This window comes from Mesocricetus auratus, unplaced genomic scaffold, assembly GCF_017639785.1.
Source record: "Mesocricetus auratus isolate SY011 unplaced genomic scaffold, BCM_Maur_2.0 Super-Scaffold_4256, whole genome shotgun sequence".
NCBI classification, from domain to species: Eukaryota; Metazoa; Chordata; class Mammalia; order Rodentia; family Cricetidae; genus Mesocricetus; species Mesocricetus auratus.
In genome coordinates, this window is record NW_024429182.1 from 73881445 (window position 1) to 73897498 (window position 16054).

Here is a 16054-nt window from a genome sequence, read left to right on the forward strand (position 1 = left end):
GACATAGAGGGAACAGTGCTGTCTTTCAGTTTTTGAGGCAAGGTCTCACTACATCCCAGGCTAGCCTAGTGTTATGAGCATTCTTCCCACCAGCCAGGTCTCAGAGCCCTGTCAGCCCCATTGAATATGCAGATACTATATTAGTTATGAAACTGTTGGCCATTAGCTTGGGATTCTTATTGGCTCGCTCTGTCTTAATTATTAACCCATTTCTATTAATCTAAGTATGTCCGCATGGTCTTATCTTACCAGAGAAAGAGTCTGGGCCTGTTACTTCTCTTGCATAGTACATGGTGACTGCTCTTTTCCCAGGATCACATGATGACTCCTCTCTGCCTACCCTTCCCAGAATCCTCCTTGTCCCCTAGTCCCACCTATCATCCTGCCTCATTGGTCACAGTGCTTTATTCATCAACCAATAAGAGAAACATGTACAGAAGACATCCCCATCAGCTAGAACTCATTATGTAACCCAGGCTACCTCAAATTTGCAGTTCTCTGCCTTAGCCTCCCAAATGCTGGGGTTACAGGTATGTGTCCCTATGCCTGGCCCTGCCTCCCTGAAAGGTTCAGGCATTACTCTGGCCTGCCCTGTTACCTGGCAGGATGCACGCAGGCAACACTCTGGCCAGCCCAGAGTTCCATGAGAACCATGCAGGTACAAAGGACCCCTTTAAAGGACTGACCCCTGCCCGTTAACGCTCTCTTGCTCTTGCTCTTACTCTCTTTCCCTCTTACACTCTTACTCTCATCTTACTCTGTCTCTCTCTCTCTGTCTCATACCTTATGTCTCTCTCTGCTCTGCACGGGTTGGTTACCTCTCACCCCCTTTTTCCCTCCCCGTCCACCAATAAACTCCACATGGGATCGTTGAGTCGCGGTTTGTGTCTCCTTACTGGATAAACCTAAACATTTTAACAACACTCCCTTCCTTTTCTTTGCTCTGTCAGTGTCTGTCTCATTATCTGTTTCTCTCTATCTTTTTCTGCATTCATGCCTAGCACTGTCCAGCTCAGAAAGGAAGCTCTTGTATAGCCCTGGAGTGTCAGTTGCCAGGCTGCTCCTGCTGAAGCAGCTGTCTCTTGGGTAGACTCACATGCAGTTCCAAGGGATAGTGGTTGAGGAGGGCCAGACAGGTTAACTTCCCAAGAAATCGCCTGCCCGTAGTGTCATAGGCTGGCATGGCAACTTTAATACAAAATAAAAACAGATAGATGGGCTACTGTAAACCCTGAATGGGCCTTTCATAGACTCTGGGGAGCTTAGATAGCAGCGGATGCCAGAAAGGAGTAGACAGCCTGCCACTGGACGCACAGGCTTGAAGCAACAGCCTGGCTCTTACAGCTCTATAGAGCAGGCAGGGTGGGGGCCTCCCACTCTCTTCACGGCTGCAGTGAAATAGGAGTAGAGCGAGTCCCACAGGCTGTGATGATCAGCCATGATGTTTAATAACTCATGAAGGGTACCCATTAAATAAATTACGGCTTTTCCATAACTGTTAAAAATTATGAGACAGATTTACACATACCGCTGTGGTAGAGTCTCCAATAAATAATGAGGGGAAAAAGCAAGCCTGTGTATAGTCTGTCTCCTCTAAGGGGGATGATGGGGAGACATGACCACTTATTCTTACACAGATGCTCCTTGGCTTATGTGGGTCATGTCCCCGTAAACTCACTGAAAAATGAAATGTCCTGGTTCAAAAGGTGTACTTAATACACTAAACTCACTGAGGACTATAGCATACCTTAAACCTGTCACAATGTTTACATGCCACAGTTGCGCAAAATCGCCTGACACTATGTTCACTTTGTAACAGTGCATGGAATTTGTCATGTAGTCTATTAAATACTGCATTGAAAGTAAGAGGAAGGAGGACTGTATGTATGAGCTTCATGCCACCGTAAAGTAAAAAGATCATGGGTCCAAACATTGCTCAGTCAGGGATTGGTGTGAACCCCTACCTGTGGGACATTCAACATGGGGACTGGAGGGCACCTAGGAGAAAGATGGGGGGCAGGAGATGTGTGTGTGTGTGTGTGTGTGTGTGTGTGTGTGTGTGTGCGCACACACACACACACAATGTTGTGGGCTGAATATGAAATATTCAAGCACTTGTCAAAGGTGTCTGGTAAGGCTGTAGAACCTTTAGGAGGCGGAGCCTCACTGGAGGAGTAAGTCAGTGGGGGTGGGGCTTGAGGTTTTAAGGCCTGTTCACACTCTGCTTCTTTATGCTCCCAAACCATCTACCTTCTACTGCCATGTCTTTTCTGCCTTGATGGGCTGCATTTCCTCAAACTGTGTGTCAGAATAAATCTTTCCTTTTTAAAGTTGCCTTTGTTGGGCAAAGGTAACTAATACAGAAAATTGATACCAAGGAACAGGCCTGTGTCTGTGATGAGCCTGGCTGTGTGGTCCCTAGGCCTTTGGCACTGTTTTGAGGGAGGAACACGGAAGAGTCTGGGCTTTGAGCTAGGAAAGCCCTAGAATGCTGTAAGCGAGCCATACTGGTGAGAGTTTAGAAGACTAGAACTGCCAAGAGGAATGTGGTTTCAGAGGGGAACTAGGTTTCTGGGCTAGAGGCCACTCAGGTTACATTCTTGTAAAGAAGCTGGCTTCTTTCTGTTCCTGCCCTGAGAACTCCAGGGATTCTAAATTCAGTAATGGACAAATGGGCTTGGTGGCAGGATGGCATTCAGACTGTGGCAGCATGGCCATTGTACACCTTTCTGCTTGTGTTTAAGACTACAGTAGGAAGGAATGACATGTTGGACAGAAAGAAAGGAATGTATGCAAGTTTAAAAGTCCTACAACCCAGGAGCTGAGAAAGGCTGTGGTTGCTGAAAGGGACTGCTGACTTAACCAGCCTATAAATTTATAAAATGTCTTAACTCCAAAATGGAAGTCAAAAAATACGTTGCACTGGGGAAGAGGTTATGCTTTTGTTTCCACAGAAAATGAAAGGCTGTGGATTCATTTAAGGTTGAAATGAATCTGAAAATCCTGGCTACAGACATGAAGAAATAAACCTAAAAAACTACATGACAGGTTACATATATTTTCCCTGCTCAAACATAAAACAAAAAAGCATCTTTGGCTGGCTTATGTACAATGCACAGTCCACACTTGTGTTAATACAGATATGTATGCTACTTTTAAAAGTTTGTATGTTTTCAGAGTAAAGGGATCAGACATTAGTGAAAACAGGTGGCCCCGGTGATCCAGTTTCTCAGAGTGCCTCTGTTGCAGTTTCTTCAGAGTTCTACATCCAGAACAGCCTCAAGGTTGGTGGATGAGTTGGTTCAGCTTCATAGACTACTCCAGCCAGGGTTACAGATTAGCCTTGTACTTTTCCATTGCACAGAGACTGGACAACAAAGGTTATGGCTAGTTTTCCAGGACTTGACCATTATCCTAATTTTCTCAGGGTTCCTCAAAGATGTCATCACCCCCAGACAACAAGAAGCAGTCTAGAGAACATGATGCCCACATTCTCCGAGGGTGGGGCAGATGGTTTTGGTCATTCAATGGGTTATGAATGTTTGTTATCATTTAGTGGGGTTGGTTACAAATTGTTATTAGTCATGACCAGGGAAAAAAGCTTAATAAAGGAGATTAGATTCAGGGATCTCTTTCTGAAGGGAAAAAGATAGATATAATATAGAATTATGAGATAAAAGGATGGATTGTTGAGTCTACTTTCAAACAACTATTAGTATCAAATATTTCATATTGGTATAATTTTTGTATATTGATACAAATTTAAGATTATTTTTGTATATATTCTAGGCAGGGTTTTTCTGTGTAACTTTGTAGACCAGGTTGGTCTCAAACTCACAGAGATCTGCCTGCCTCTGCCTCCTAAGTGCTGGGATTAAAGGCATGTGCCACCATTACCCAGCTATATGTTTTCTATTCTTTTTTAGGATATTGTACCTATGCAGCTCATTTAAAAATGTAATGTAAAGTCTTAGTACTTAAAAGCTATTTAGGATAATAAAAAATATAGGTTAATAATCATCTATAACAATCAAACTTATAGTCACGTTATGTATGTTTTCAAGGTCATTTAGAGATATTTTAGGCATATAAGTGATCTTCAAACACTTCAAAGATCTACAGAATATGGCATTTAAATTTTTTAATAATGTAAGGCTTTTCATGACAGTGAGACGCTTCTGCTCCTGGCAGCACCAATTTACTTCAAAAACAGATGATGGGCATTGAAGAACTCCATATAGAGTGTGATTTCTTTGTGGCAAAAGCTAACCACCAGGCAAAGAAACTGCCCTTGCCTCAACTGCTGACAGTATGCTGTCCAGATTGGACAAGGAGGACACAAAGGAAAGCGTCCAATGAACTTTGCCAAGACAAGGAAGGACAGTCCTTCAAAATTTCCTGCTTCACAGAAATATCTGTCAGATATTCTATGCCTGTATACTGAAGATGGATGCCCCAATGTTACAGAAGAACCTTGGGCGACTGTCCCAGCATTCAGCTATTTCTGTCAGTTCTCTTAGCTTTGGAAGTGACTTGTACTGCACTTCCTGTTTACTGAAGTAATATTTTATCCTTCTGATATCTTTGATGGAGTTGAAGACTAGGTAGTTATAGTTGCAGTTTTCCTTAGTTGTGATGAAGGTAAATTAGGAACAGAAATCTGGACTCATCAAAATAGAATATAATGGAGTATTTTATCCAAGTATGTCAAATACAAAGGGACCAGACATTATGATTGCAATTCTTACCTGACAATGGTTCTTATTGTTTATAGTTTTATTACAGTAGAGTTAAAACCATTCTTTTTTATTTGGGCAAAAGGGGGAAATGTTGTGTAATACTCCTTTACATTGTGAAAAGGTATCATTGTGATTGGTTTAATAAAAAGTTGAATGGCTGATAGATTATGCAGGATTTCCAACAGAGGATGTTGGGAAGAAGGGTAGAGACACCAGGAGACACAGAGCAAGCAGCATGAGAATTGCAAAGTAAAGGTAACTGAGCCACATAAAAGAACGTAGATCAAAAGATATGGTTTAATTTAAGTTATAAGAGCTAGCTAGAAACAAGCCTAGGCTATTGACCAAGCTTTCATGATTAATAATACGTCTCCGTGTCATTACTGGGGAACCAACAGTGCTGACGAAAAAGTTCGATTACAAGGCAGAGCATCAGCTGTTGAGACTCGGCTCTTGAGTGTCCCCCAAGCTCATGTGCTGAAGGATGGGTCTCTAGTGGGTGCAGGTGGTGGGAACTTCAGGAGGCAGAGGCAAGTTAGAGGAAGTGGGTAATTGGAGGTTTTTCCACTGAAGGGCGCATTGGGACCCTGGCCCTTCTTTTATTCTCTGTGCCATCTCCAGCTCTTCTGCGGAGATGCTCTGCCTCACTGAAGTGACAGGGTTGAGTCAGCAGCAGAAACCTTGGAAACTGTGAGGCAGAGTAAACTTTCTCCTGCAGTCTGATTATAAGAGTTGACTTCAGTCATAGCTGCAGGAAGCTTTTGATCACACACCCATGAGGCTGTTTCGATGTACTATCATATATATTTCTTGTTTATATGCTTTTGTTATTAGTGGAAGACCTATATCACTGAGTCATCTGGGCACTCCAGGTGTTGGAGTCACCATTGGCCGGGCAGTAGCTTCAGAACTGCATGTTTACAGCTCTAGTTGCCTAAATGCTGTTCATGATACAGGGGCTGAGTTCCTGTAAGATGACTCCTAAGCCCTGTGTGCAGGAATAACCCAGGGAATAGGGAATTGGCTGGGAACCAGAAGCACTGAAGGAGTCTGGTCTCCATGCCCAGGTCCTCAGGCTCATCGCCTGTGGAGATGTTGGGGAGTTGTGGTGCAGACACAAACGTTCTCAATGCTTTCCCCCCTGTTCTTCTGCTTCATTTCTTCCAATTATCTTAACCAGGAGGTTTCCTTGCAACATTAACTTGTGTAAACTCCCATCTGCATGCTCCGGCAGCTATGTGGAGGAGTCTCCAGGCAGGAGCCTTCTTGTCTGGGGCTTTTGGTCCAAATGACCCTCTGTGCTCTCAGGTCCCACATCTGAGGATTCAGTCTCCTGCAGACTGTAAAGGGCAGGGAAGAGAAGATGTGCCTGTACCAGATGTGGTGAGTGCAGAGCAAAACCAAGCATGAAGGAGAAATAAACTAGTAGGGATATAGATTGTACCTTCTGCGAATGAAGAGAGGGAGAGAGTTCAGCTGGTGCCCTGAACCAAGGAAGGGGGGGATTTTATTTGGTGAGTTTGTTCACATTCTCACAGGAAAGCACTTTGGGGGCAGACACATTTCTGAGCCTGCTTAGTATAACGTCATATTTCAATTAATTCAAAGCTTTAGAGAGTAAGTTTGAAAGGTTATAAGGGCCACAGGAATGTCCAAGGCATACACAGCCTGTTATAAATATGGGAGATAGTGGCTCTAGGTATGCTAAGTTTTCTACAAAAAGTTTTAGCTGCAACAAGAGGCTCTTTGGAGGCATTTTAGCACAGGAGGTCCCCTCTAAAGGCACTTGCCTGGCTTAGAGGCTCACAGGCCTGTGAAAGGCTTTGCTACAGTGCGAGGAACAAAGCCTGTACTTGTGTTCTTGGGGTGCAAGCACTGGCTTTAGGTTTCTTAGTTCATTTTCTGTTGCTAATAACATTATCTTAGGCTGGACAAATTTTAAAGAAGAGTTCACTTAGCTCACAATTTGGGGGTCTCAAGGGCTGCACATGTTCTGGCTGCCTCCTCCTCCTCCTCCTCCTCCTCCTCCTCCTTCCTTCTTCTCTTTTGAGACAGGACCTCACTATATATATGCCTCAGCTGTTCTGGAAATTATTATGTAGACTAGGCTGGCCTCGAGCTCACAGGGATCCACCCTGCCTCTGCCTCCTGAGTTCTGGGATTAAAGGTGAGCATCAGCATGTCCTATAGTTGCTGGCTTTCTTATTGACAGAGATGTCAGGTTTATGACAGCCCATAGTTAGAGGAGATTACCATCTTCTCCTCCCTGCTTTTCCCACTCTGACAGATTCTTATGTAGTCCAGACTGGTCCCAAACTCCTGGTCCTCTTGCCTCACCCACTAAGTTCTGGAAGTGCAGGCGTGTTATACTGTGCCTGGCTGTCTTAGCTTTTTAAAGTTTCTGGAGCAGGAGACAAAATGAGGAATGCCCCAGTCGCCTCCTCCAGCAGCAGGGAAGTCACACCTTTGTCTTGCCCAGCAGGAACTAGCTCATTTGCATCCATCAGAATAAATTTTTGTGAATTTAATTAATCACAGTTTACATGCTAATAACCCTTGAAATATTTTATGGGTAAATAATGGATGTTCCCTGCTGGGGGGGATTGCTGGATTCAGATTTTTCTTCTAATTTATTTCCTATTGAGTGATTAGGGGATGCCTACAGTTTTGATAGGAAGGAGATCTGATATTTTCTGCTTGAATGGGATCCTGCAAGAGTAGTCTCTTACTCAGTAGGCATTTCATATCAGGTGGGGCAGCAGGAGGGTCAGTCCTGTGTGGTCACTTTACCTTTGAGGCCTCCAGGGCAAAAAGTATTGTGAGGATAATTCTAATATCATTTTCACCACCACCACACCACCACCACCACCATCGCCTCCACATTTATCAGTACTCAAGCCAGGTTCATAATCACTACACTAATACCACTGCCAGTATGACTGCCTCTATCCATTATCACCACGTCTACCATACCATCAGATCACCTCCACCACTATGACTACCATCACTATCACCACCATCACCACCATCATCACCGCTGTCACTTTTACTGTTACCACCACCATCACGATGACCATGATGGCCACCATCACCACCATCATCACTCCCATCATCCCCACTGTCATCTTTACTATTAACCACCATCACTACTATCCCTTCCACCATCACGATGACCACAATCATTACTACATTGCCACTGCTTTTACCAAGCCAGGTTTATTACTGCTACTCCATCACCATGTCTCTGCCGTGAACACATCTGTTATATCTGTCACCACCTCTGTGCCCATCAACAGCAGCTGCATCACCATCATCCTTGCCATTACCGCTATCATGATATCGCCACCACCATTACAGTCACCACCTGTCATTACCATTATATCTCATCTCTGCTCTCATTACCAGAATTTTCATCACTCCTCCCCAGTCTTACATCACAAACACACCTTGCCTTCATCGTCTCTATCATCCTTGGGTTAGATCCTTACAATCCGCACTTGATTTGCTGTATAATGGCTCTCTGTATTTCGGTCAATGTTGGAGTGTCTTCTTAAAGGGACACTTGACAGTGTCCCCTCTGTGATGAAGATTTCTTTGCAGCACTCACATTTGAGGTGTGGAATAGCTGAGGAATGTTTCCTGGGACACTCTCAGCTCTGACTGTGACATGGCTCACTCAGCACATGATGCCTGATCTACAGAGGCTGGCAGTGAGGCATGAAGTGAGCCAAAGAGCTGCAGGTGACCGTAGCTAGGGACTGCGGATGTTAGACACATGACACTCCACAGCCAAAGCACAAGAAAATTATGTTTTAGAATCAAGGACGAGAGAAGTTCACAAAGAACTATCAGATGAAACAAATTAGAAACAGAGTAAATAAAAATGCTAAAATTCTAATTAGCATTTTTTATTTAATGTGATAGATGATGCTTTCCTGTAGGAGGCAAACTGCCACTTAGCCAGGATGAATTATTGCCCTGGCACAGCTGGCTTGGCTCAACTGTGCATACTGCCTTGGTTGGGCTGGGGTCTGCATTTGGTCTTTTGCTTTTGGCAACCCATGAGCCGGTGAGCCTTCATCTGTCCTAAATGTATCAGTTATGACTCAACTATATCCCTTTAGTCTTCCCCTTGCCTCAGGATGATGATAACTTTGCAAGACCCCCAGAGTGTCTGCAAGCACCAACATTTTGAGACCTCAGTGCTGGTTTCCAGAGCAACTGCCAGAATAGGGTAGGGTGTGGTGAACAATGAACTCAATAGATTCTTGCTAACAGCTCAGAAATCTCTCCACATAAATCAAGGATTCCCAGGGTTCTTATGACAGATTTATGGCTCTCAAGATCACATCCAGCCCCCACTCCAGACAGGTTGCCTTATCTCTGGCCCTTCCTCTTTCTCTGAGTTTTAATGGTTACTTTGGAAGCGCCTGTGTGCTGTCTCAGCACCTGGCTCTGTGTGTGCTGTTCCTTCCAGCCCTGATCCAACAGGAAACTGCTCTAGGGGTCTGGGCCCTCCACAGCTCGGTGAAGGTTTCTCTAGTGTTTCAAGGGGCCTGGCTTTGCCTCCAGGGCAGGCTTGTGGCACATCCCCTCAGTGTCATAGCCATCTTTGCAGCGCTCCACAGAGGACACAGGTGAGGAGCTGACATCTTTAATAAAGACCTTTCCTTTCCCTGTCACGTGTGACTCATATGCTGCCTTTCCTCTGACCCCTTCTTCCTTCTGGCTTCCTCTGCCCTTTCCCCTACTCTCTCCTCTCCCCTTTCTTTCTTAGTTCTGGTCTCTTTCTTTCCCTCCCTCCCTTCCTTCTTCTCTCCCATCCACCTTGTTTTCATCCCTCTGGATAGCCCAATGTCAGCCATTATCCACCATTTTGGTTTTTGATACAGAATGTCTCATTGGCCTGGAACTCACAATAGGCCATTTGGTCAACAAGCCCCACCTATTTCCTCCCTGGTGCTGATGTTACCAGCATGCACCACCACACCCAGCTTTGTCAACTGATCCCTCTCCCCAGAGCTGCCATCACACTTTTAGCCCAGATGCCTCCTGGATAGACCCAGGTGTCTAGGGCCTTGGGGATCCCTGGAGCCCATCTCCTGGGAAGTCAAGTGTGAACCCAGGGATATCTCAGGAGAGTTGAGGTAAGGAGGAGACTCTTGGCAGCCTGCTGGGCAGGGAGCTCTCATCTGTTGTTGAGTATCAGTGTTTCTCTGTTATGCTGATTCCTTCCAGAGAATCCAGATGGTGCTGTGACCCAGGGAAAGGCACTTTACTTTTTTTGGTGCATCTTCATTTATGTCATTAAGATGGAGCAACACCAGGTGGTGGTGGCTCACACCTTTAATCCCAGAACTTGGGAGGCAGAGGCAGGAGGGTCTCTGTTAGTTGGAGACCAGCCCGGTCTACAGAGTGAGTTCCATCCAGGACAGCCAGGCCTATTACACAGAGAAACCCTGACTCGGAAAAAAAATGGAACAAGAACATTGAGTCTTCTCAGGACCTCAGGGAGGATTAAATAAGTCACCTATGTATAAGTGCTGAACACTGTACTGGGATGTAATATATGCTTGATAAACACCAGTTTATCTGCCAGTTCCTCTTCAAGACTAAAAAGGCTTTGAACTTGGAAGCACTAGGTGGAGAACAGGGTGTCTGAGTTCTGGTCCTTGTTTCACTGTGATATGACTTTGGGCAAGTCCATTTTCTATCCCTATAACAAAATAGCTGAGGCTGGAAGCTTTACAAAGAAACGAGGTGTATTCCGATCATAGTTTTAGAGGCTGAAAGTCCAAACAAATGGCCTGATCTATCTGGACTCTGATGAGGGTCCCCTGACTACTTCACAGAATAGCAGAGAGGTGGCCTCACTTTATTGTGACCCACCCTCAGAAGGACTAACAGGGGTCACTGTCACAATAACTCTTACCTCTAGACCAGTATAAGAGGGTTCTCCTGAGAGGAAGATGCTACTTAAAAAGGCCAGGAAGCCAACAGATGTCATCTGTCAGTTGCCCTTTGGCACGATGACAACATACTGGAGGAAAACAACTTCAAGAAGGATGACTTGCTTTGGTTTATGGTTTCAGAGGTCGGAGTCCTTGGCCAGCGGGCTCCACTGCTTTTAGTGTTTGGCAAGGCAGAAGCATTGTGGTGAAGAGTGTGATGGAAGAGAGCGGCTCACCTCATAGCTGCCAGGAAGCAGAGAGAGGAAAAGACTGAAGATGAGGTCTACCTGTCTGGGGCAGCCCCCCAAGCCACCTCTTCCCTCCAACCAGGCCCCACTTCTGTTTGGAGTCTGGCGAGGGTCCCCTGACTACACCGCAACAGAGCAGAGAGACAGGAAGGGAAGTAGGCATGTGCATAAGAGGCCAAACCTGGGAGGTGGCTTCACTTTAAGAACTAACGGGGGCCATTTTCCAGCTGCCACAATGTCATCACACCATGAGCCCATCAAGGGCTGTCACCACTGAGGAGCTTAGAGCCAACGGCTTCAATCACTTCTTTCTGCCTGTCTCAGGGCAGGGCTGCCTCTCCATCCAGGATTGGGAGCTCTGCTTGAGTCTCCACAGGCAGGAGGGGCTCCAGCGCCAGGCAGACAAGGATTTTTCAGAGCACCGGGGAAACAACATGTTCCCAGTTTCTATTTTTGCTTTCCTTCCTGTCTGCCGCATTTCTACTTTTATTTAGGACCGTGTTCAATACTGTAATTACTTTCTGAATCGGTAACACCCTGTCTGGGGCACGTAGTCACCTGCCTTGCCTGGGCCTGGCACTGTAAACAACTGTGGTGCTTTGGGATGTTCCCTCTGAAATACTGCCTGAAATAAACAAAAGGCAAATTAGGTACTGGAAAATAACTTTCAATTACATTTGAGTTCGCGGGGAATTTCATCTTATATTTGTGTCAGGGACAAATGAGTGTGCTGGGCATGGCACGTTTGGAGTGAGTGCCCAGGGAAGTTGGTGGTGTTGGGTAGTAGCTGGGTATGGGGGGTGGGGGGAGGTGAGATCCACCCAAAAGGAATGAAGTGGGGGGGCACAGGGCTTCAGAGGGGATGATCATGAAAATGAAGTGGGCTGGGAGAGTGGTAAGTCCTGGGAGACCTTGGGTGGATCTGTTGGGTCCAGAGGCGTGGCTCCTTCAGAGGAAAGTCACTAGGTCAGTTACTAGGCTCATTTGGGGGTGAGGAGTACTGACAGGGTCCTCTTACTCCTGGGGACAGGGTGTCTGGAAGGCAGGGAGGTGGTACAATTATCAGACCTGGTGACAGGGACCTAGATACAGGTGTTGGTGCTATCACTTCCAGCAGGTAGACAGGTGACACCAGGGTGCTTGGCTCTTGACAGGCTCCTCCTGAAGCAAACTTTTGGGGTAGGCTCCTGGGGCAGGGTCTTGAGGTAGGCTCCTGGGGCATGGAGGACTTCTTCCCAGCTGAGTAGGAAGAGAGGAAGGAGAGAATGGTACTAGTTACCCGTCAAGATGCAATGACACCATTCTGTAAAAATAACTTAGAGATCAGGTGCATTGTGGGTCTATCATGGCAGTGAAGTCCAGGCGGCAGGAGCATGAGGCAGACGTTGTATCTGAAGTCAGGAAGCAGTGAGAGAAATGAATGCTGACACTTGGTTCACTTTTTCTTTTTCATTCAGTTCAGGCCCCCAGACTGTGGGATGGCACCACCCATGCTCAGGGTGTACCTCCTTGTGTCTGTTAACCTAATCTAGATAATCCCCACAGACATATCTGGGAGACATGCTTCCATAGTGATTTTAAATCCTGTCAAGTTGATAAGATTAACAATCACAAGGTGTGGTCCCCTATCTTCAGCTTGCTTCCACAGGAAAATTACGAGGTTTGGGCTAAAGTGAGTTCCCTGTCTGATTAACACCCCAGTCCAGACATTGTTTATTGCATCGATACACAAAAACTCACTGATCTTCAGTTTCTAGATGCTGGCTATATCATCCAACAACACAGGTGACATCACTAATGGGCAGAGGAGTCACAGGAGCCTGAGAGAGTCACAGGGAGAACAGAAGTGAAGCTGCTCTGACATCTGGGTCATCTCCTTCCAGATTGCACCTGCCAGCCTGAGCCTCCCTGGCTTACAGCTGTGAGAGTCAAGTCCCCAAGGCCTCAGCGGGCAAGCACAGACAAGTGCATCTGTGGTGGTTTGAAAAACAAATGGGCCCCATAGGCTCATAGGGAGTGGCACTGTTAGAAGGTGTGGCCTTGTTGGAGGAAGTGTATCATAGGGGTGAGATCTGAGGTCTCAAGCTCAAGCTAGGCCCAGTGTAGCATCTCTTCCTGATGCCTGTGGATCCAGATGAACTCTCAGCTGCTCTCCAGCACCATGTCTGCCTGCATGCTGCCGCGCTCCCTACCATGATGATAATAGACTGAATCTCTGAACTGTAAGCCAGCCCCAGTTAAACGCTTTTCTTTATAAGAGTTGCTGTGGCCATGGTGTCTCTTCAGAGCAATAAAGCCCTGACTAAGATACCTTCCAAACATGCTGATGCTTCTTTCCTGGCATAGGCTAGCTGCCTGGGCTCATTCTCCATTCCTCAAGCTTTGGAAGACCCCAAGCCTCCTGCACCAGCATCTGCTGTTGCCCTAGGAAGATGATGCAGAGGACAGAGAGGCAGACTCTAAGGTGGAGACAAGAACTGCCTTTTCTGCTTGCTGGGTCACCTGATGGAGGCCTTTGGGGTGAGCCTGCTCTCTCCCCATTTCTATGTGTTCTCAAGAGTAACTGTCACCATGGGTTGTGGGGTACACTTTGTGAGAGGATGAAAGATTGGCTGGGACAGCTGGGCTCTGTTCCTGCACCCCTAGAGCTACCTTGAAGTGCTTTAGCCCAGAGAGTTCTGAGACATCCAATGTGCAAAACACCGGGTCCTTCAGCTGTGTGAGTAGAGAGTGTGTGGGGAAGACTCCTCCTGCCTAGGCAGACCTCCTGAGACCCTGGGACCACGAATCTCAGGCTCTTGTGGTCTGTTGCTTCCTATCTGTATGATGCCCGCTTTACGTGACTCATGTGCAGCCGTGGAAGTTAGTTCAAGGAGCCTCTGTGCAGTGCCCACTTTGCCCCTGAGATGGTCTTGGTGCAGCGTGCCTCTCTGTACCACCCTTGTTGTAGACTCCTGGGACCCAAGGACAGAGCATCCTCTGTGTCAACTGAACCCTGCCATCTGCATGACAAGCACTGAGAGTTCCTGCTCCTTCTCTCTGCTCCAGAGTGGACCAGATGAATCCATATCTGCTTGACTGTATGACCTCGGGTGTGTTAGTATATCTGAGCTGTTCCCTCATCTACCCTATAGCAATTGGAGGACTAGCTCCTGGGCGCTTGTCATATTGGCGTGCTTCTTAAAGGAGCAGATGTGTACATGGACCTGACACCCAGCAGGGTGACCCATTCCATTAGTAATATGAATTTGCTGAGCCTGATGCCAGCCACTTCACGGAACACCTCAAAAACATTGAACCAGGGATAAGGAGATAGCTCAGCTGATACAAGTGATTGCAATGCAGACATAAGGACCTGAACTTGGATCCACAGCTGCCAGGATGTGAACTTTGGTCCTGGGGAAGGTGATCTCTGGGGCTTGCTGGCTGGCCAGTGCAGTCAAAACATCAACACCTGGTGTTGATCTAATTCTAGTCCTGATTTATAGGGTGGGGAGGGGAAGGGAAGGAGGAAAGAAGGGAAGGGGAGGAGACCATGAAAAAGGGTGGGAGAGGTTGAGATTGCTTTAAGGGCACAGGAGCCTGTGCAGTCCCTGTTGTACCCTAGGGAGCAGTCTCCACCACACCCATCCACCCTCCTGCCTCCTGCCCAGCCTGCTGAACTGCTGAGGAGATTGGGTGACAGGAGAAACAATGAATGACCTTCACTTAATAATAAGAGTCCTGAGACTCAAGAGTAGTGAAAGTGAAGCTGTTCATTTTACAACTTTACAACATTGCCTGCTGGACTGAGAGTTTGAGACCAGCCTGGGCTACACAGTGAGATTCCCAAAACAAACAGTCCAGACAGCTAACCAACTAGCCCACCAAGAAAGACAGAAGCCAACGAGAATGCCTGAAACAAACAACTGGAAAAAAATTACCCCTAGGGGAAGAACCCGACAAAGACTTCTCAGGTGTGGCATTAAGGCGTAGACAAGAAAATCAAGTCAGAAGAAGCCAGTGAAGCCACACTGATTTAGCAAGTTTCTTCCCAGGACACAGCAGAACAAGAAGGCAGGGCATGAAAAGGGAGAAAATACTGAGAAGCCACATATCTGATAAGGAGCTAATATAAAAACACATCAGAAACTCAATAGCAAAAGACAAGCAAGCAAACAGGTAACAAAAAGCCAAATACAAACAAACCTTATTAGAAAGATGTAAAGGGGGCGGGTGAGACGGCCCGGTGGATAATGGTATCTGCTGATAAGCTTGCCCACCTGAGACTGATTCCTGGCACCCACATGGTGGAAGGAGAGAACCAGCTTCTGCAAGGTGTCCTCTGACCTCCACATGTGTGCTGTGGCACATGTGTGCACACACACCAGCATATGAATAAATAAAAGTAACAAAAATTAAGGAAAGAGACAAAGGACCCCAAGTGAGCATAAGAAAAAGTATATAAATGACTAACTGTCCATGCAAAAGTCCTCAACACCATTGATTGTCAAGTGCCAATCAAAGCTGCCAGGAGCTGTCACCTCACACCGGGTATGATGGCTCTTAGCAAACAAGAGGTGACAGGCAGTGGGCAAAAGTGTAGAGAAAACAGACAATTGCACGTTCCTGGCTGCATGGAAGCTAGTACTGACACTCTGCAAAACAATGTGCAGGGTCCTCAGCTGGTTAAGAACACAGCCACCATACAGGATTAAGTTATTGCTTCCTCTTTTTGAGAGAGTTTCTTAGTGGAGCCCAGGCTGGCTTTAAACTTGTGATCCTCCCTGCTCAGCTTCCCTTATTCACAACTGCCATGATACAGAAACAGCAGCATGAATACACTTAGGGATAAATAAAATGGGGTCCACACACACACACACACACTCCACTCACACATAGATTCACACACACTGAGAAATGGTTCTTACAGGTTCTAGGGAATCTAAGGCCTGATGCATGTTGGGTAAGTGTGTTACCATGGACTGAGCCATACTGAGCCCTCCATTTTTCTGAGATAGGGTTTCATTACGATGCTCAAGTTGACCTTGGACTCCTGGGCTCAAGTGATCCTCTTGTCTCAGCCTCCTGAAGAACTGGGATGATAGGAGACTCACTGACCCTGACCCACAGTGAA